The 19,344-nt window shown below is 40.7% G+C and overlaps 1 long non-coding RNA gene across 1 annotated transcript; it reads right to left on the bottom strand.

Annotated features, from left to right (window-relative positions):
- Positions 1-12,802: 12,802 nt before the first annotated feature.
- Positions 12,803-17,221, bottom strand: LOC117794833 (uncharacterized). Its single transcript, XR_004618705.2, has 2 exons — positions 17,139-17,221; positions 12,803-13,098 (listed from the first exon to the last, which is right to left on the bottom strand). It is a non-coding gene; the product is annotated as an uncharacterized lncRNA (long non-coding RNA).
- Between the last annotated feature and the right edge of the window lie 2,123 nt (positions 17,222-19,344).

The following is a 19,344-nucleotide window of genomic DNA, read 5'->3' as shown; positions in this document are numbered from 1 at the left end:
CACCATAAATAAATTTAAATTTTTTAATGTTTATAGCTGAAATTATTTAATGGAATAACTTAACATATTAAACATTATATTGTTATCATAGATTGTAATCAAACAACATAAATTCTCATCTACATTTTCACATTTTGTATTAGCCAGGGCTCATTACTTCGTGTGTCACATCCAGATCTCGTTAGCTAACTGTACATTAGTAGGCAGGCTCACCTCGTCCTCGTTTGTTTATTGGCTTGAGTAAGATTTTTTTGCCAACTGTATAAAGTTAAGAGGAATGTTTCTGTTGCAAGCTGTATATTGGAAATAAGAGAGAAATTCAAGTCTATTTGCTCACAGTATATTAAACTCCAGAAGCCAAACTTTTAAGGGCATCAAGTCTGCATCTGACATTTTAATAGCTGCTGTTTGGTTTCTATCAATCACGTCATTGCACATTAAAATGCACCAACAAAATAAGAGATCTGTCATTCCTTCGTTAAGGAACAGTAATCCAGTACAAGATTTATAGGCTTACGACTCAACTGTGTGTTCACAATAAATCCCCATTCAGTGTTCAAACCAGAGCAAGCCTCCCTGTTCAGTGTTTTCTAGTCAAAATGTCCTCAATATAAGATTATCAAAGGTTTTCTTACAGAACTACATATAAAATCGTTTTTGCCAGCAAAAGCTTAATTTAGGTTGGCGGCTTCCCTTTTTGAGTACCTAGACAAGATCTTGGTTATATCAGAAACACATAGGTACTGCTGTATTATTAGCAGGCCTGGTGTTAATTAGGGAGAATTACCAGAAATAGTTTGCCTCGTGGAAATTTATTACAGAATCACACTTGACTGATGGCAGAATAGGAGTTGCTGAGAGAGAGCAGCTCCCACTCATAACCACTAATTAATAGGGTGCCAAAATTCCGCAGAGAAGGTTTCATCCCAAGTGTGGGAGCCTCACAGGGAAAATAGTTCTTGTGCATTATTTAAAAATTAACAGAGGAAAGTAGCTGGACACATGGGTACCTAACAGAACAGAAGTCTCAGATTGATGGGGTCTTAGGCTGTATGAATGAGAAGATTTAACTCAGCACCAAGCCCAAAAGTTACCTGTGTGTTTGTCATGCTAAGGACATATGCTTATTATGTTTAATGTGAAGCATCTGATTCCCAAACTTCATTTTATGAAGAGAATTTAGAACAATCATTTTATCTGGTCTGATAGTACTCTTGATTCCATCACTTAGAAGCCAAGTTGGTGGCAAGATCACATCAATGATTAACAAGAAAGGTGTGGCCTCTGCACCTTGAACATGGAGTTGGGGAAAGTGAGGTGCACTTAGTGATTGGCACTAATGGTAGAGCACTGGAGAGTCCTACTGGATGAAAGCTTGCCAAGAAGGAAGTTTCTTGTTTTTTTTTTTTTACCCCTGTCTGTAACTGCATGTAATTACACACAATAAAGCTTGGAGACGTTGTTGAATAAGAAGAATAAAACATTTTCATGTCAGAAAACCACTGATCGTTGACCTCAGGGAGAAAAATAAAACAATTTAGAATTCACAAAGAGTATAATTTTTCAATTTCTCAATTATGTCAAATAGCAATCCCAAGGAAAATGACTTCTTTGCCAGGCCCATGAATCAATTGTCCCAGTCTCTTATGCATCCAGGTTTCAAAGGACAGTTTCTGTCTTTTCTGCCAGAGTTCTCTAATTGGGTTTCAAATTAGTTTTTCATCTTCATAGTCTAAACTGTCACCTAGTTCAAATATAACTAGGTTTGTTTCTCAGACTTGTTTTTTCCCTTTCTGTTTCTTTTGCTTATAAAGCACGTGGCTGGTGCAATTCTAACTTAAAAGTCCCATTGTTTCTTTGTTTAAGGTATTTTTATTGGTGCATATTAATGACACAGACTGGTAGTTCTCATTTCATAGTCCTAGATCCATAAAACATAATTTGATCAATTTTGTTCCTTAATACCTGATCCCTCCTCTGACACCCTTGCTCTACCCTAAAGGCCTCTCCTCTGTTTTCATGGCATCCTGTTTTGAGGTTAGTTTTTGTTTTCCCTCTAGTTTCACATATGGGAGAAAACATGCAAAATTTTTTCAAGTCTGACTTGTTCTGCTCAAAATATCGTCTTCAGTTCCATTTTCCTGCAAATGACATAATTTCATTCATTTGTGGCTGAATAAAACTCCATTGTGTAGATATACCACATTTTCTTTATTTATTCATCCATTGACAGACACCTAGGCTGATTCTATAACTTGGCTCTTGTGAATTGTACTGTGGCAAAAAATGGGTATGCCTGTATCTCTAAGATATGCTAACCTTAATTCTTGGGGACAAATATCAAGGAGTGGTATAATTGTTAATATGGTAGGTAGTTCTATTTTTAGCTTTCTAAAGAAACTTCATACTGAGTTCCCTAGTGGTTGTAGAGATTATAATATCTTGAGGTGTGTCTTAATTTTTGACCCTAGTGTATCAGTAAAATGCCCAACCGTTCCCTTAGAAAGTGAAAAAGTAAATATAATTCCATTACTCTATTATTAGTTTTGCATAAATAAAAGTTGGTTTATATGTGACCCATATTGATGCCATCTGACCCCAGAAGCTTTCTGTATCCCTGTTTGCTTGAGTATCCTGACAATTTAATGGCCTCCATAGTTGCCTGAACAGAGCAAAAGAATCCATGGAGCTTTTCAAGCATGAACTTTGAAATATAAATTAAATTAGTTCTGGCTTCCTCATCTGAAACTTATCATTCTGCTCGGCTAAATTATTATGCTACTGCTAAATATTGAAAATGCTTTGAGTAAAACGGAACTTAACAAGCAGGTGGAGAGGCACAGAAGAGACCTCAGTACTTCTGCCCCCCATAAAAGATATAAATCAATGCACATCTATTATAATTTGCTTATTCCTAAATCTGGGAAGTACTTGATGCTCTTTAACAATATCAACATAGATTATAATAGCATAAATTAGGGCTAGGAAAAAAAGTTTGTTTTGTTATTCATGATCAGAGTCCAATCTGGACGGAAACCACAATAACTTAAAAGTTTCGCATAAAGAATTATTAAGGGACTGGGGTTGTGGCTCAGTGGTAGAGTGCTCACCTAGCATGCATGAGGCACTGGGTTCAATCCTCAGCACCACATAAAAAAAATAAATAAACAAAGGTTTAAAAGAAAAAAAGAATTATTAAGCTGTGATAGGATAGCTGAATAGGAAAATATAAAGAAAACTCTAAGGGATAACTTAAAGCTGAGAGAGAAGATTCAGCAAAAACAACCTCAGAGGCAGGTCTCTCCACGGCTAGGATTGAGAACTCTGAGAAAGTGGTTATCAGCCCACTGAATGCCAGGTTCTGAAGCCTGATCACGCTCTCAATAGCCAAACACAAGGAAACTGCTCTGGATGGCAGGCAAGCCAGAGATCATGGCTGGGGGCACAAAAGAAGTGGGGATGCTGCTGTGGGTGCTGGAATATATAGTACTGTGGCAAGAGGGTCAGAGCAAGGTGCTGATCAAGCCCAGGCTAGCTGTGCAAAATCTCTGAGGGACTGTGCACTTTGCATACACAGCTGGGGCAAAGAACCACCAGATGTCTCCAAACACATGCAGCATGATGGACCACACAGAAAAGCAAAACGTAGCACCTAGAACCAGAAAAAGAAGCCCCTCCCAGAATATTCTTTTGTCTACCTCATCTGACAAAACAACACCATGACCAGTACAAAGAGAAATGCTTGGAGAGTCCAGTTTGGACTGGCGTAGTGGTGCATGCCTGTACTCCCAGTGACTCAGGAGGCTGACACAGGAGGATCACAAGTTCAAAGCCAGCCTCAGCAACTTAGCCAGGTCTTAAGTGACTTGGCAAGACCCTGTCTCTAAATATAAAAAGGGCTGGGGATGTGGTTCAGTGGTTAAGCACCGTGGGTTCAATCCCCAGTACCAAAAAAAGAGAGAGAGAGAGAGAGAGAGAGAGAGAGAGAGAGAGTCTATTCTGGTATCACAGTGCAGGTACTGAAGGGTGAATTTGGAACAGAAAATCAATAAATTAATAATTGGCACACTCAGTTACAAATAAAAACTTTAGATTCTTGACTAAATAAAATCCCCACTATGCAGAACATCACTGTATATTCTTGGTGAGTTAGAAAGTCAAGAAATTCTTTGTTCTTTATTTCAAAAGCACTTTTATAATATACCTTCAGTATACAAATTAAACATGATGTATCGATGTTGTGTTCCAGGGTTTACCCACTCATCACTCATTGTAACGCTATAGTTCTGAATATTTAAGAGATTCAGTTGGATATATATACAAGGATATAACCAAAGTAGTTCTTTTAATGAGTTAATTTTTTACTGCAATACTTGTGCTACAGTTAAAATGAGTAAAACAGTCTTAGTTGAAGTTTTATGTTATTTAATAAGGATTTCAGTTTACAGAAGTTATTCTGTATAAACCTCAACCCCTATCATATACAAAAATCAGCCACTTTCATATTCAGCAAGGAGACTGACAATTTTCCTTTCACAATACACTAAATCATGAAAGGATCAAGCCTATCTGATCTGTAATAACAACTTGCATTTGTAATTTGTGTGGTACATGATCTCTCACACGGGGGTATGCCAGTACACTGCAAACTCATAATTGGAGAAACTGATAGTGGATGTTTTTAATCCACATTTTAGATATGAGAAAATGGAAATTCAGAGACATGATTTTCTAAAAACAGCTCTAACCTAGCAAATTTGAAGCTTGAACTTTCTGCTAGACTAGAGATAAAATATATTCTTTTCTCCACATTCCTTTTGAAGTCCTCTTATTAATAAAGAATAATTCTTGTATATTCAGTTAGTAAAGGTTGGTGTTAGGAATATTTAGTTTTGGTAGAATATGTGGAACCTGAGGGCTACATCTCTCTGGTGTGTGCAGTTGCCTGCCACACAGATGTCAATATTTGGGCGGTTTGCAATTGGACCATCTGTTCTTTGAGGGTATTTGTGATGCGATAGTCTTCTCTGCAATGTGCCATTTGCTGTTCTTTGTGTTTTCACTCCATTTCACAGTCCATACAGGACTGTGGGTATAAAACAAAAAACACAAGAAGAATGAGAGAAAGTTGGTTTGAAATGTGGGTAACACCAAATGTGATTATTAAACTAATTAGAAAACTGTAGGAAATGCAATTAAAATTACTTCCACACACAGAGCATAAGGCCTAGATGCTGGAAAATAAGTCAGGGTGGTTTGACACCCAGTAATGCTACCTTTTCAGTGTGATGAATTTAGATGCCAGCTGTGAGTCTGAAGACTGCAAGGTAGAACAAGGTAAGACCTGCATGAGAGTGGAGAGAACAACATATAAGTCTAATTATACAGACAACATTGCAGAAGATTCTGGGTTTTATGCAATTGAAATAAAACCTCGCTGTTATTTTGTAATGGCAGGCACCACTGCTAAGTCCACTGAAGCATAGCTGGAAAAATCCAACTGCCCTCACATCTGTTTTGCATGACCTTTCAATCATCGACGAATACTTCTGCCACTAGGAGTAGAAGGCGGGGAGGATATGGCTATGTGACTTTCTAAGCTATCGCTATGGAAAACATATTGAAACCAAATTCACGCATGCCATGGACTATGCCCAGAAATTATAGACTTGTCTGGGTGGTGTTAAGGATTTGACCTGCTGAGAGTGCTCACACCTGCTTCTTACATTCAAGCTGTTAATCCTTCGTTCAGAAAATGAGACATATGAAATATGTGAGTGGACTGCTCTGACTGAAATCTTAAGAGTATGGACCCTTAAACTGGTTTGAACAAAAGTGGCAGAATAAAGTATATTGTGGATTTTCATTACATTTATGATATATCAGACTTCCGAAGCCTGTGTGACTTGACTCTCATCTGAGATCTATGGCTTAAGCTACAGTGATTGCTTGAATTCCAAGCTGTAATGAAGTGTTCTGAGAAGGGTTGTTTATTCCAAATTTTTAAATATAAAGAAAATCACTAAAGAATCTCTTGAAAGGATTGTAACAAAGAATACTGTCATACTAATAAATTTCACTCTTACTCCAATAAGATGGAGAGCCACTGGAATAAGATCAAGAACTACAGTTTGGGCTGGGGTTGTAGCTCAGTGGTAGAGCACTTGCCTTGAATGTGTGAGGCACTGGGTTCAATTCTCAGCACCAAGTGTAAATAAACGATTAAAATAAAGGCCCATCCACAACTCAAAAAATATTTTTAAAAAAGAACTACAGTTTGTCTCAAAATCAACTTAAACTGTTGTCAAGGTGGAATCATTAGCTAATAATAACTGAATGTAGCAATTATATGTAAATATGAGTCAAGTGCTTGAAGGGCAAAGACCTTGTTTATGAAAAATACAAGCTCTGGCATTTAAGAGGCATTCTGAGCACGAATCTTGATTACACCCAGCTTGAATTTATGATGACTAATAATATGAATCCCCAGTAGTGTTGCTTTTTTAAATTACATATATATTGTTTTAGTTGTAGATGAATGCAATACCTTGATTTTATTTATTTATGTGGTGCTGAGGATAGAATCCAGTGCCTCACACATGCTAGGCAAGCCCTCTATCACTGGGCCCCAGCCCCAGCCCGGTAATGTTGCTTTTTAAAGAGTATTATTCAACATTTATGTAATGGGGGAAACTGAGCACCTTTGGGGGAGGAAGGAAGAAGTGGAGAATAAATGAATTCAGAGGAGGACCTCTTAAAATGCCCTGATCCACTCAGCAATGCCCCAAACTCAGCAGAACAGCCCTTAGCCAGGAGTTGTCTGCTGTTTTCTGAAATCTCTCTTGAGAGTTTCAATTCCTGCCTCTAAACTGCTTATCAAAGTGTCCCATTAGACTAAATGGTGTTCTTTCTGCAAGAATCTTGTGTTAGCCAGATTTTCGACAATGACTTAGAGGATGAAGGTTTATTTTGACTCATGGTTCCAGAGGTTCAGTCTCTAGTCAGCAGTTTCAAGACAGAAACATCATGGTGGAAGGGTGTGGTGGAGGAAAGCTTCCCAGCTCATGGCAGCCCAAATGTAGAAAGACAGAAGAAGAGGCCAGGGATAGATCCTAGACCCCAAGGCCATGCCCCACCCACCTTACAGTATTTAACCTCTTCCCCATTAGTCAATTCAAATTATTAATTCATCAAATTGATTAATAGGGTAAGAGCCCCTTGATCCAATCATTTCACCTCTGATCATTGCTGCATTATCTAATACATGAGCCTTTGGGAGACATTCCAGATCCAAATGATAACCACTCCAGTAAATTACAATTATTTCTATTTCCCAACATTTACAATGATGTTTTAGAGTTTCTCACACACTGGTGTCCTGGGCAATTGCATGCTAGGTCAACTTCTTTAACTGGCATTCCCTCATTTAGGAAATTTCTGACCTTGGAAAAGCTATAGAACTTGATTGAGCCTGTATTTCCTCACTAATGTGTCCCTTGATCCTCTTAGAGGATAGATCTCCTGTGTCTTGGAAAATTGTTATGACACTTAAATGAGATACTATCCCTACCAGACCTCCAAACAACTCACCCAGCCCTCTTTTCTAGGAGACATCAGAAGTACTACTCATGAAACAAATTCAAATTGCTACTCTTTTGTTCAGGAAATGAGATGTATCGTGGAATATATGAATGGACTGCTGTCCTTTAAATTTTAAATGATCCCACACAAATTTGAAGATTACCATCAGCTATCTCAGGGGTTCATAATGAATGCTTAAGCTGAGTGAATAGTCTTCCCATGAAAAATAAAAGTGGTAAAATAACTGTTGTAACTATGTGTTTTGAAATATAGTTGGCCAGGAACCCCTTTATTCAAAGAATACCTATTCTACATAACACACTTTAGGGTGAACATCCTGAGTGTTTCCCATCTTCACATTTTAGACCAATGTTTCTCAAACTTTAGAGTACCTCAGAATCTTCTGGAGGGTATCTTAACACTAGATTGGCCCACTGTCAGAGTTTTGATGTAGTAGGTCTGGAGCAAGATGAAAATCTGCATCTCTGACAGGTTCCCAGGTGAAGATGATCCCATCAGTATGGGGCCCACTCCCTGGGAAACGTCTTTCTCTAGACCACTGCTTCTCACCTTGAGGTGTAACAAGCATTTGTAACAAGCTTCTGGGTGACACTGAAGCATCTGATCCACAGAACACACCTTCCAGAGGGATCCTCTGGTTTAGACATCATGAAACAAAACACTGAGAGGATTTCCTACCTTAACAGGTAGATACTAACATATTCTCTCCCCATCTTGTGTCTAAAAATCAGAGAATCATGCTTAGGTTTCTGAAAACTAGAATCATAGAAAAAATCTGATCAACTCGGGAATTATGCAAGTATTTTCCACCATTTTTCCCAGGAGTTCTACAGTGCCGGTGAAGAGCAGAGCAGATTGGCCAGATCTGGCTCCAGGTGTTGACTGAGCCCTAAATACCAGCAGTGAACATGAGCCCCACCAGTGAGTTTGGAATTAGGTTAAATCTCAGATGATAGGGTTTGGTTTTGTTTTTCTTTTTCATCATTCCAGATTAGTAGTGTTAATTTTCCTAACCTTGAACAATAAACTTCATGGCCCTGTGTATTTGCCTTTCTGACAAATATTCTGGCCAGACCTTCCTTCTCTATAAAAATCAACTAAATCAGTGGTCTTCCCCCTTTGTTTTAGTGACTTTCTCTTGAAAACATCCTCTTCAGGACCTACTCGGGAAGCAGGCAGGAGGTAAGCAATGGGCACTTCAACATCTTAATTTTTTAGCCAAAGTTATTTCTCACTTGCAAAACTGCCAAAGGAACTGTGGATCCCATAGGCTCTCAGGGACAAGGGCCTCCTAAATTTCTTCCAATCTAACATGAAACCACCTGTGGGGGATCTAGACCTGTGCTATTAGAAACCCATCTATTCAAATTCCACACAATGACTCTGGCTTGTCCTGAAGAAGAGTTGTTTTTGTTTTTGTTTAAAATCATAGTCCATTCCTTAAGTGCTTGTCTCCCCTTAAAACTAACAAGCTGATTTTCCCCCCTTTTAAACTACTGAAAACTGCCTCCCTCTGGGAGGGGGAGGTAAGAGGAAAGGCTGTCTGCGGCCCTGTGGGGAGGTCTGGGAGTTGCTTTGTTTTCTTAGCTGTGCTGTGGAAATGAACTGAAGGTTTAACACTTAGGTGCTGTTTGAAGATATAATACAACAGAGCCCAGAGTAGGGAGTCTAGGAACCCCATGGCCCGCCTTGCTGAAGCCCCTGCTGTACAGCTGTTCTGAGCACTGCAAAGCTAAAATGTGTTGCCATGGCTTAGACCTAAACAAACCTGGGCCTGTTCTGGTATGTAGATTATGTTCCCCCAGGACAGCCCTGCTCACTCATTCCCTGTCCATCTGTGGGACCTATGGGTTTCAATCATTCCTCCACCATCTCCCATGCGAAAGCCACAGTTGGTTATATGATATAGTGCCTTGTCACTTAGCAGCAGACTCCACGGTGCTGGAATCGGCCGGTTCCTCCTGCTTTCCCCAGCTATACTGGAACCTCTGTCCTGAGGGACCTCGCTGTGGGACCACCTTGCAGGCGTTAATACTTTTCCCACTAAACCTCCTTGGACAGAGGCCAGCAGGAACGCTGCACTCAGCAGAGTAATGGGGATTCCAGGATGCCTTTTAGTGAGTGCAATATTCCTCCTCTTCCATCCATGGTAATCCTTCTCTTTTAATTTCTCACTTCACCCTAGAGAGGTGGCCATGCTCTGGGAGATCACTCTTTGTTTTTTTCCTAATACAATAACATTATTTGGTTCTATTTTTGAGTTTCTGCTATCTCTGAGGTCTCAGAAGCAATTTTAGGGTCTAGGTCTCCTAGGGAACAGTAAAATGGCATTACTTCTAATTCCATGCAACATATTAAAGAGGTAGAGAATGCACATACACTGCCATATCAACGTAAAGTATAACTAACAAGTGAAAAATCACAGGTAATTTAAATCAGAACTGCCTCCTGCGTGTGCACACACACACACACTCTTTCCATGACATAGTCCTACTGCAGTATTATTTTCCTGGGAGCAAAAGAGAAAAGTGTTATATGTTCTGCACAGTCAATTTTAAAAGATGTAAATAAGTGTTGCTCTAGAGAAATCTCCAAGCCCTACATTCTTGAAGGAAATTATTTTGTTGATCCTGCCACGAGAGATGTAGGGTAACCAAGTGGCCCATGTTCTCCGACTTGGAATGGGTAAGACCATCATTCCCATACAGCCATCATCTCTTTCCCAAGAGCAAGACTTTAACTTTCACCCCAGAATGCATTTCCCCAAGGGGAAGTGAACGGATATGATCCACACATGTTGATGCCTTAGTCACTTTTCACATTTTCATTTATTAAACAAAGATGTATACTCTGCCATGCACCATTTTAACCACTGGGGATCAAGCAGCGAACAAAGCAGAAGTCTTTAACCTGCTCAACTTCACATTGCTGTTAGGAGAGAGATGATAAACTAGCAGCTGAATAAAAAGAACATCAGGTGGTGAATGGAGTACCATAAATAAGGGTGAGGGAGAGGTAGCCATGTGGGAGACCAAAGGAAGGGAAGGCAGCCACGTGGATGTGTGGGAGAAGGTTGTTCCAGGCAAAAGAAAAAGCTTGGCATCTTCAAAGAACAGCCAAGAGCCAGAGTGGCTGGAGGCAGCCAGAGGAGACTGGGGAGGGGACTAGTGAGGCCGCCCAGGGCCTGGTAGGCTGTTTAAGGACTTTGGCTTTTACTCTAATGATCCATAGTTAAGGAGCTCTATAGGCTGATGGATGCTATTCATTCTCAGTGTCTCTCCACTGTTACCTCTGAGGCAGGTCTTTGGCAGCCACGCATCACATTCCGGTGTCTGAATGAATGACAGCCTGAGTGTGTCTGTAACATTACTAACCATCTTTGACTTTTACTGTGATTTGCTCACAGGGCAGGGCTTCCTGAACACTCTATTTTTGGCTCATAAGAAAAATTATGTAGTTCTCATCTTGATGAAATTTCACAAGTCTGGACTCCCTATAATTTCCGTAATACAAAATTTGGTAGTATTCAATTTCCCTTTTCTTATTTCTTGCTCTTTCTGTGTCTGAATGGAGCTCATTCTCACAGGGCTGGCCACATTATGAGATAGGACTTTGGCAATCCCTTGTTCAAACTGGCTCTCAGTCATGGGAAGGGGCTTTTCACAGAAGAATTCTGGTGGTAGCTTGAGTGGGGAGAAGATATGAAATGACCAGATATTAAGTATGTTGCTGACGGGCCCAGGAGATTAAGTAGATGTACCTGCAGCCACAAGTGAAGGGAATAATCTTGACCTTTCTTTCCAAGAAAGTTGTGGTGGAACTTGAAGTTAAAAAACTTGGGACTCTGGCTGGGGAGGCTGAGGCTAGAGGATCGCGAGTTCAAAAGTTCAAAGCCAACCTCAGCAGCTTAGCAAGACCCTATCTCTAAATAAAAATAAAACAAACAAAAAACAAAAGAAAAAAAATCGTGGAACTCTAGTATTTTGTTTATGCATTTGCTTAACTGTTTTGAAGTGATTCTCACCTGTTGCAAAGATCTGCAATGCTTTCGAGAAGTCACATTGTCATCCCCACTCCATCTATTTTTACCCTGGAAAAAAATACCTATCAAATAGGGCACAGTTTAAAGGCAAAAGGACATTTACTAATATATCATGGATGTGTTTCTCTTAAGAGAGCGTGAAAATGATAAAGACTTTGCCCTGGCATTGTGGACTTGCCTGGTAGAGATGAGGAGTGTGGTCTGATGACATGACTGTAACCCTCAGACCTCTTTGAAAGCCACCAGTGACAGGGCTTCCTCCGCTCTTTGCCTGGCTTGGTGAGTGACTGTCCAGCCAGACAACATTCACCTGGTTCTTCAAACAATTTTCTGGCCACATAACAAAAGATTTCAAAGCTTCACAGACCATTCCCTCTAAGCACACAGAGGATGTTTTTTACTGGGGATACTGTGTGTTCCTTCTGGACTTCAGGTACATCATACACATCGGCCCCTTCATATGGCTGGATTTTATGAGCTTCAAAAGGTTTGGAACAGTTGGGGGTTGATCCTGTATCCCAAGTAAGAAAGGCTGTCTTTGATCAATCATTTATCAGGATAATTCCCCCAAACACTTCTCTCTCATTCTGTTTCCAGATCACCACCTCTAGGTGACATCATGGGAACTTAGTGCAAATAAATCTCCAGAGAAACCTATGCCCGACAGATATTAAAATGGATTGCTGCAGAAAGGCATTACTTATCTGCTCAGAGAGCATGGTTTATCACGAAGGCAAGGCTTTGACAAGAAACACTCCTGAGGCTTGTGTACCTTAGTGAATCCAAAGCATCTCACCACTGAGTTTGGACACAGCCCAGAGCTGGATTAGAGCAGGATCTTATTAGCAGCTTAGAGCTGGGACCACACTTTGGGTACAAGAGGAAGCAGCTATGATATTACATGCTAGATGCTCTTAATTATTGATAGAGTTGTTGTTATTTAACCCAAAGAGTTAAAGGGATTCCTGGTGGTAGCTATTGAAATGGGTCTTGAAATAGTTGATATTTAGAAGGTAACCATCAAAGATACTCCCTTTTCCAAGTTTCTAAATTATCCTACGTGGAAGCTTTATATGGCTACAGGGGAATCATATGATCTTATGTGGGGACTGATGCTTAGGATCCATCAAAATTTGAAATGTAGAAAATTTCTGAGAGTATAATTTCACTCTAACTCATGTTGACTTGACAATGGGAATTGGTGGTTTTCAACACATTCTTTGAAATCCTGAAGGACACAAGGAATGAACAGACAGAAAGATTTTGGGTGGTGGCAAAAAAATAAATGCTTATGGAGGATAAAGCAGAGAAGTCACTCCTGGTGGAGGTGGTCTGGAAGGGCCACATGCAGGAGGGGAATTTGAGTGGGGCCTTAAATCTGCCATGAATCCTCTGGGCGTGGAGCAGGGAACAGTGGAGGCAGAGGACAAAGATAGGTCCAAGATGCTTCCAGCCTGGAAAGAGCAGAGAAAAGAGGGAAATTAACTTTATTTTAAATCTGGGGAACTGGAGGTTCCAAATAGTTAAATATCACCAGGTGAGGTGGCGCACACCTGTAATCCCAGTTGCTCAGGAGGCTGAGGCAAGAGGATCACAAGTTCAAAGCCAGCCTCAGTAACTTAAGGCCCCAAGCAACTTTGTGAGACCTTTTCTCTAAATAAAATATAAAAAGGACTGCAGATGTGGCTTAGTGTTTAATCCCCGGTTCAAAAAAAAAGTTAAGTATCTTTCAAAGGTAGCAAATGGCCAAATTGGAACTTATATTGAGAGCCATCTGAGCTGGGCATGGTAGCATAGGCTTGTTATTCTGGTGAGTAGGGAGGCTGAGGCAGGAGGATCACAAGTTTGAGGCCAGCCTGGGCACCTAAGCAAGACCCTATCTCAAAACATAGAAGTTTTTAAAAGGGCTGGTGATAAAGTGCCCCTGAATTTGATCCTAAGTACCAGAGGAGGAAGAGGAAGACAAGAGAGACAAAGAAGAGGAAGAAGAGAAAGAAAAGAAAAATCTATCTTCAAAGCCCATGTTCCATGCCCGTCTTCAGAGTGATGGACTAGATTGCTGGTTCCAAGAAGATAATGGGAAAAAATACATCAGGGCTACTTGGCAAGAGTCTTGCTTGTCATCTCAGAAATTGCAAACAAGCAGCCTGTCCACCTGCCCACTGTGATCTTTATGTAGCCACCAGGTTGAAAAAATTTACACATAGGCATCTGCTAAAATTCTAAAGATTATACAACTAAAAGGTCAAATTTTTGTTTCTCCTAAAAGGAGAGAGATGTGGCAACTGTGGGGCTTCCTGCTCACCCCATGGGCCTGGGGCTCAAGGCCCAGGGCCTTTTCCTGCCCAAGAGCAGGTCAGTTTGCCGGGAGGCCCTGCAACTGCTTCACTCAAGGTCAACACCTGCTTGGCCTAGCAGACGCTTGAGTTGGAGGCCCCTGATTTAATCATTGGAAAGGAATGAGGGGCTTTCTTCAATGTGGTGCCTACAGCACCTTATGCAATGCTAGCAAGCCACTCTATTCACTCACTTCCACTCAGATCTTCCCACTTAACAAGCTATTCTAGGGAGCAAAGTATTTCTTGTCAGCTAAAGTAGCCAGTAAGTGTGTAATGTTAGTGTTGGGAGGTATGTTAGCGACCGAGTCCAACACGCATTTCCTAGATGAGGACAGAAAACCCATCTAAGAAAAGCAAATTTACCCAAGGTTGGTTGCATGGCCGAGAGGCATTCTCTGTTGAATATGTGTTAGAATGTATTCGTTTGTAATGGTATCAAATAGCGTGAAGTATCAGAAAGTTTTGAAGTTCCTGATAGAATTATGCATTCCATAATAGACCTGATTTTTAATTTCCCCCCAACCCCACCCCCATTTCTTTTTCATGATTTTATTTATTTATTTATTTATTTTGGTACCAGGGATACTTAACCACTGAGCCACATCCTCAGCCTTTTTTATATATATTTTTTTGAAACAAGGTCTCACTAAGTTGCTTAGGGCCTCACTAAGTTGCTGAGGCTGGCTTTGAACTTTCAATCCTCCTGCCTCAGCCTCTCAAGTCTGTGGGATTATAGGCATGTGGCACTGCACCTGGCTTTTTCATGATTCTTGAACAGAAAATAATTGTATAACTCTCCTCTTGGGTTTCTAGGTGGTGAGTGTAGCTGTCCAGCAAACCTGTTTGTTTGCACTGAGATTATGTCTGAGAACATATCTGAGGTTTTGCCTCCTAACCTGTCCCATACACTGTCCTTTGTGAGGCCAGTGGATAGGAGGGTAGATCAGTGGCCTGAAAAATAGAACAGTCAATTTTTGGTTCTGAGGCTTTTAAATTTAATGTAGCATTAACATTTCAAAAACAATTTAGAGGCTGACAATTTTTAGACTTTCTACAAATTGACAACTATCATCTACTAGAGAAATCATTACATTTAAAAAGGACATTTCAACATCAATGCCAATGAAAGGACATAATCTCAGAATGATCGACAAGTTTTCCTTAGTAAATCTCATTGGCAGTCTAACCCTGATGTATATACATTTGTCTTTACAAGTATAAATGTTAACAATATGCCTAATTTGGTTCTGAATGAGGGAACACTTTAACATAGTCTAGCATTTATGAACATTTGTTCCAAACAGCCCTTAACTACAAACTGGGATATTTTTATTGTCACTGTAACTAAATTTTGATTATTACTTTGTTTTCATGTCAAACCATCTGCCAAGTTTTTTTGTTTTTTGTTTTGAAATCTGAAAGAGCCCACAAAAGGCACATTTATATGCTACCAGAAAGTGACTTTAGATATTTATAGTCTAATCTCTGCTACTTCTAAGTCCATTCCCAAAACCTTGCAGAAGAGGAGACATCTGCCCCACACTCTTTCATTCCTAGCGCCGTCTGTGGTTGTAGTTGGTTCCTTTTAACATAAGCTGTGCACCGTAGGTGACTTTTGCTTGCTGGTGGCCTTGGGTAAGGCAATTATGAAGTCTGACATTATTCTTGGAATGATTTTAAGCAAAATATCATAGTTCATCAAAACCTGTCTGCAAAACGCCAACAAGTTAATAGTCATTTATGTACAGAAGGAAAAAATTATGCCTGCCAGACCACCTTCATGTGGGAGATTTGGCCATAAATTTTAAATATCCATTGTGAGAATTATATTATGTGTAAGGAAATCAGCATCCTGCAGTTTTACAAGTGGGCCTTAGAAGGGCATAATGCACAAAGGCCCAGTATGAACACAGAGACTTAGAAATGGAAGCAGAACAGGCACATGAACAAGCATCTCTGAAACTTCTGGCGTCTCCCACAAGGCTTCTGGGAACAGACATAGTTTCTAAGGCATAGTTTTCTGAAAAACAAAATGGTGGTGTGAGGTCCTGAGTTTTTAAACACAACAAATTGCTACCAGTTCTCAGAATTTTCAGTGTGTGGTCTTATGTGGGTCATCTAATGTAAGCTTCAGAAGAACCCCCGGGGATGGAGATACTGATGAGGAAGCCAAAGTCAAGTGAGAGGCTGGTGACTTGCCCTGGGTCACAGTATGGCAGGGTGAAGGTTTCAAAATAGGAGTTTGGGAGGACCCAAGCATTTAGTTCATGCACTCCCTTGCAGCTCTGATGCATTATATCAGCTGCCCTAGTCACATGGGCAGTAAGAGCTGCATGACCCTAGAGGCAGATGCTTAGGTGCTACCCTCTAGATCCACCTGGTCTTACTCCTCTGTAGTAGCTCGGTGCAGCCCAGCAGGCTGGTATCTGTAGGATCCACGCAGAGGACCATAGCTGTATTTGTTCCTTGCTTTTCCCTCCCAAAGTGGTTCCATTTCCCCAGCCCATGAAGGCATTTAAATTCCCAGTGACCAAGACAACATGGAGCTAGCCTTCACAGACTCCATGCTATGGGAATATCATAATTCAAAAGAGAAATTCGATAAGCAGTTAGTGCACACAGTGGTAAATGCCTGTAGGAGGGACACAAAAGGGAGCTATACGCATACAGAGACGAGTCTTTCACCCAGACATGGCATCAGAAATGACTTCTGGAGGCAGTGGAGGCTAAATCAGTTCCTACTTGAAGGACAGAGGTGAGCTAATCAAGAGAAGGGTGGGAGCAGGAGGGTGCCACAGAGAGAAGATGAAGGTGGGTTAGGGAGGAAAGCAGGGGCCAAATCGCAAAGGCCCTCGTGGGCCACTTCAAGGGAATAGGACATTATCCTATCGCACAAGGACACCATTGAGTGGCTTGAAGCAGAAAATGACTCTTGGTTTATCTTTCAGAAATGTTCTGCTCTGTAAAATAATCATCCTAGGGGCGAGCTTGGTAGCATATCCCTGTGATTCCGGGGAGGCTGAGGCAGGAGGACAGCAAGTTTAAGGTCAGCCTCAGCAACTTCATGAGATCCTCAGTGTTTTCAGTCAGCTTTTTCGCTGCTGTGACCAAAGACCTGACAATTATATAAGAGGAAAAGATTATTTGGAACTCACAGTTGCATAGGTCTCAGTATACAGATGGACAGCTCTATTCCTCAGGTCCTAAGAACATCATGGTGGAAGTATGTAGTGGAGGAAAGCAGCCGGAGACGTGGCACCAGGAAACAGAGAGCTCTGCTCAACAAGGACAAAATATATATCCCAAAGGCTTGCCCCCTACAGACCCACCTCTTCCAGCCCCACCCTACCTGCCTACAGTTACCATCCAGTTTATCCCTTCCAGGGGATTAAGATTCTCATAACCCAATCATTTCACCTCTAAGCTTTCTTGCATTTTCTCACACATGAGCTTCTGGGGAATACCTCATTTCTAAACCATAAAACCCAGTAACTTAGTGAGACCCTGTCTCAAAATAAAACAAAAGAAAAAGGTCTGGGGAAATAGCTCAATGGTAAAGCATCCCTGGGTTCCATCCCTAGTACCAATAAAATAAAATCATACTGTTATGCCCATGCCATCATATTTTCACATGACTTTAAACTTTGTCTTTTCTTTAAAGTTACATTGTATAAAAAGATCTTACCTGTTTTTTTAATCATTTCTAAGCCATTTTCAAAACCATTTTTTAACCTTCCCTTCAAGACTTACTGTTTAACCATCTCCAGACTAGATTTGACCTAACACTGTCTTCCTCTGTCACAGCATTAACACGATAGTGACTGGTTTGCCTATTCTACAAACCTCTATGAGGACAGGAACCTTGTTTGTCTTGTTCACTCACATAATAATTGCTCAGTAAATATTTGTGGAAGAAGTGGATGAGTGTTCATGGCAAGTGGCCCTGCTACTCTTTGAGGTCTGGCTGTTCCCCAGCAGATAGCCTATGGGGAACAGGAACCTGAGGCATGACCTGTGAACTCCCTGCCACTAACCAAGAGTTTAGAGCAGGCTTTCAGGATGTGCACAGTTAAAATTATGTTGAATGCAGCCTTTCCAAGATTGGCATTACATTGTCACCAGAGTTCCTCTTAGGAAGTCTATTCCCATTGATGAATGGCCTCATTGTAAATAAAGCGGAAATTGTTGGGGATAGTTGAAAACTAGGGCTTTGACTGCTTGGCAGAGAGCTTTCCAACATCATTCTCAGTTTAGGAGGACACTTGCATTAAGTCTTCACAAACCCATAATATGTTTATGTTTCTTTTGTCTCATGTTTTTTTTTTTTTTTTTTTTTTGTGTGTGTGTGTGTGTGTGTGTGTGTGTTGGGGGTATTTGGTTCATTTGGGGTAATACTAGGATTGAAACCTGGGATATTCCCTACCCACCCCCACCTTTTTTTTTATTAACTTTCATTTTGAGATAGGGTCTCACTATGTTGCTCAGGCTGGCCTTGAACTTGCACTACTTCTGCCTAAACCTCCTGGGATACAGGTGTGTGCCACCATACCCAGCTTTATGTTTGGGGTTTACACTAGACCCTGTCATTCAATCCAACAAGGATTTGCTAAGTACTTGTATTTCTAAACATTAAATCTGATTATGAATCACTCAGGAGCATATCGTCACTCTTTGGCTATAATATGTGTTTCTATTTCTGCTGTCACAAATTACCACAAAGTTAGTGACTTAAATCATCATAATGAATACTAATATTTTTTTTAGTTCTGTAGATCAGAAATCCAGAATGGATCTTAGGCGGCCAAAGGAAGGTGTTGGTAGGCCCATGTCATCCTTCTGGAGCCTCCATAGAAGAATCCGTTTCTTGCCTTTTCCGGTTTCTGGATGTTACCCAGGTTCCATGGCTCATGGCCTCCTTCCTCCATCACATCACTGTGACCTTGGCATCCGATCAGCCTCTTTCTCTGACTCTCATGTTTGTGCTTCCTTGTTTGTGTTAAAGGACCCTGTAATTACACTCGGCCCAGATAATCCAGGCTAATCCTTTTATCTCAGAATTCTTAATTTAATCACATACCCAAAGTGCCTTTTGCACGCAGGTATTAGTTTCACATATTCTGAAAATTAGAAAGTAGATATCTAGGGCTGGTCGTGTAGCTTAGTGGTAGAGCGCTTGCCTAGCCTGCCCAAAGACCTGGGTTCAATCCCCAGCACTGAAAAGAAGAAAGGAAGTGGACGCATATTGGAAGGGGGGTCATTATCCGGTTACCTCAGCTACTCTTTGGTGCTTATATCCAAATTGCTTTTAAAAATGGTGTGGCTTTGAAATCAAGTCACACCTAATTGCAGATCCATCCCCAT

The sequence above is a fragment of the Marmota flaviventris genome, chromosome 7 (assembly GCF_047511675.1).
Source record: "Marmota flaviventris isolate mMarFla1 chromosome 7, mMarFla1.hap1, whole genome shotgun sequence".
In the NCBI taxonomy this organism is placed as follows: Eukaryota; Metazoa; Chordata; class Mammalia; order Rodentia; family Sciuridae; genus Marmota; species Marmota flaviventris.
The sequence above is the reverse complement of the archived record's forward strand: the minus strand, read 5'-3'. Positions and strand labels throughout refer to the sequence as shown.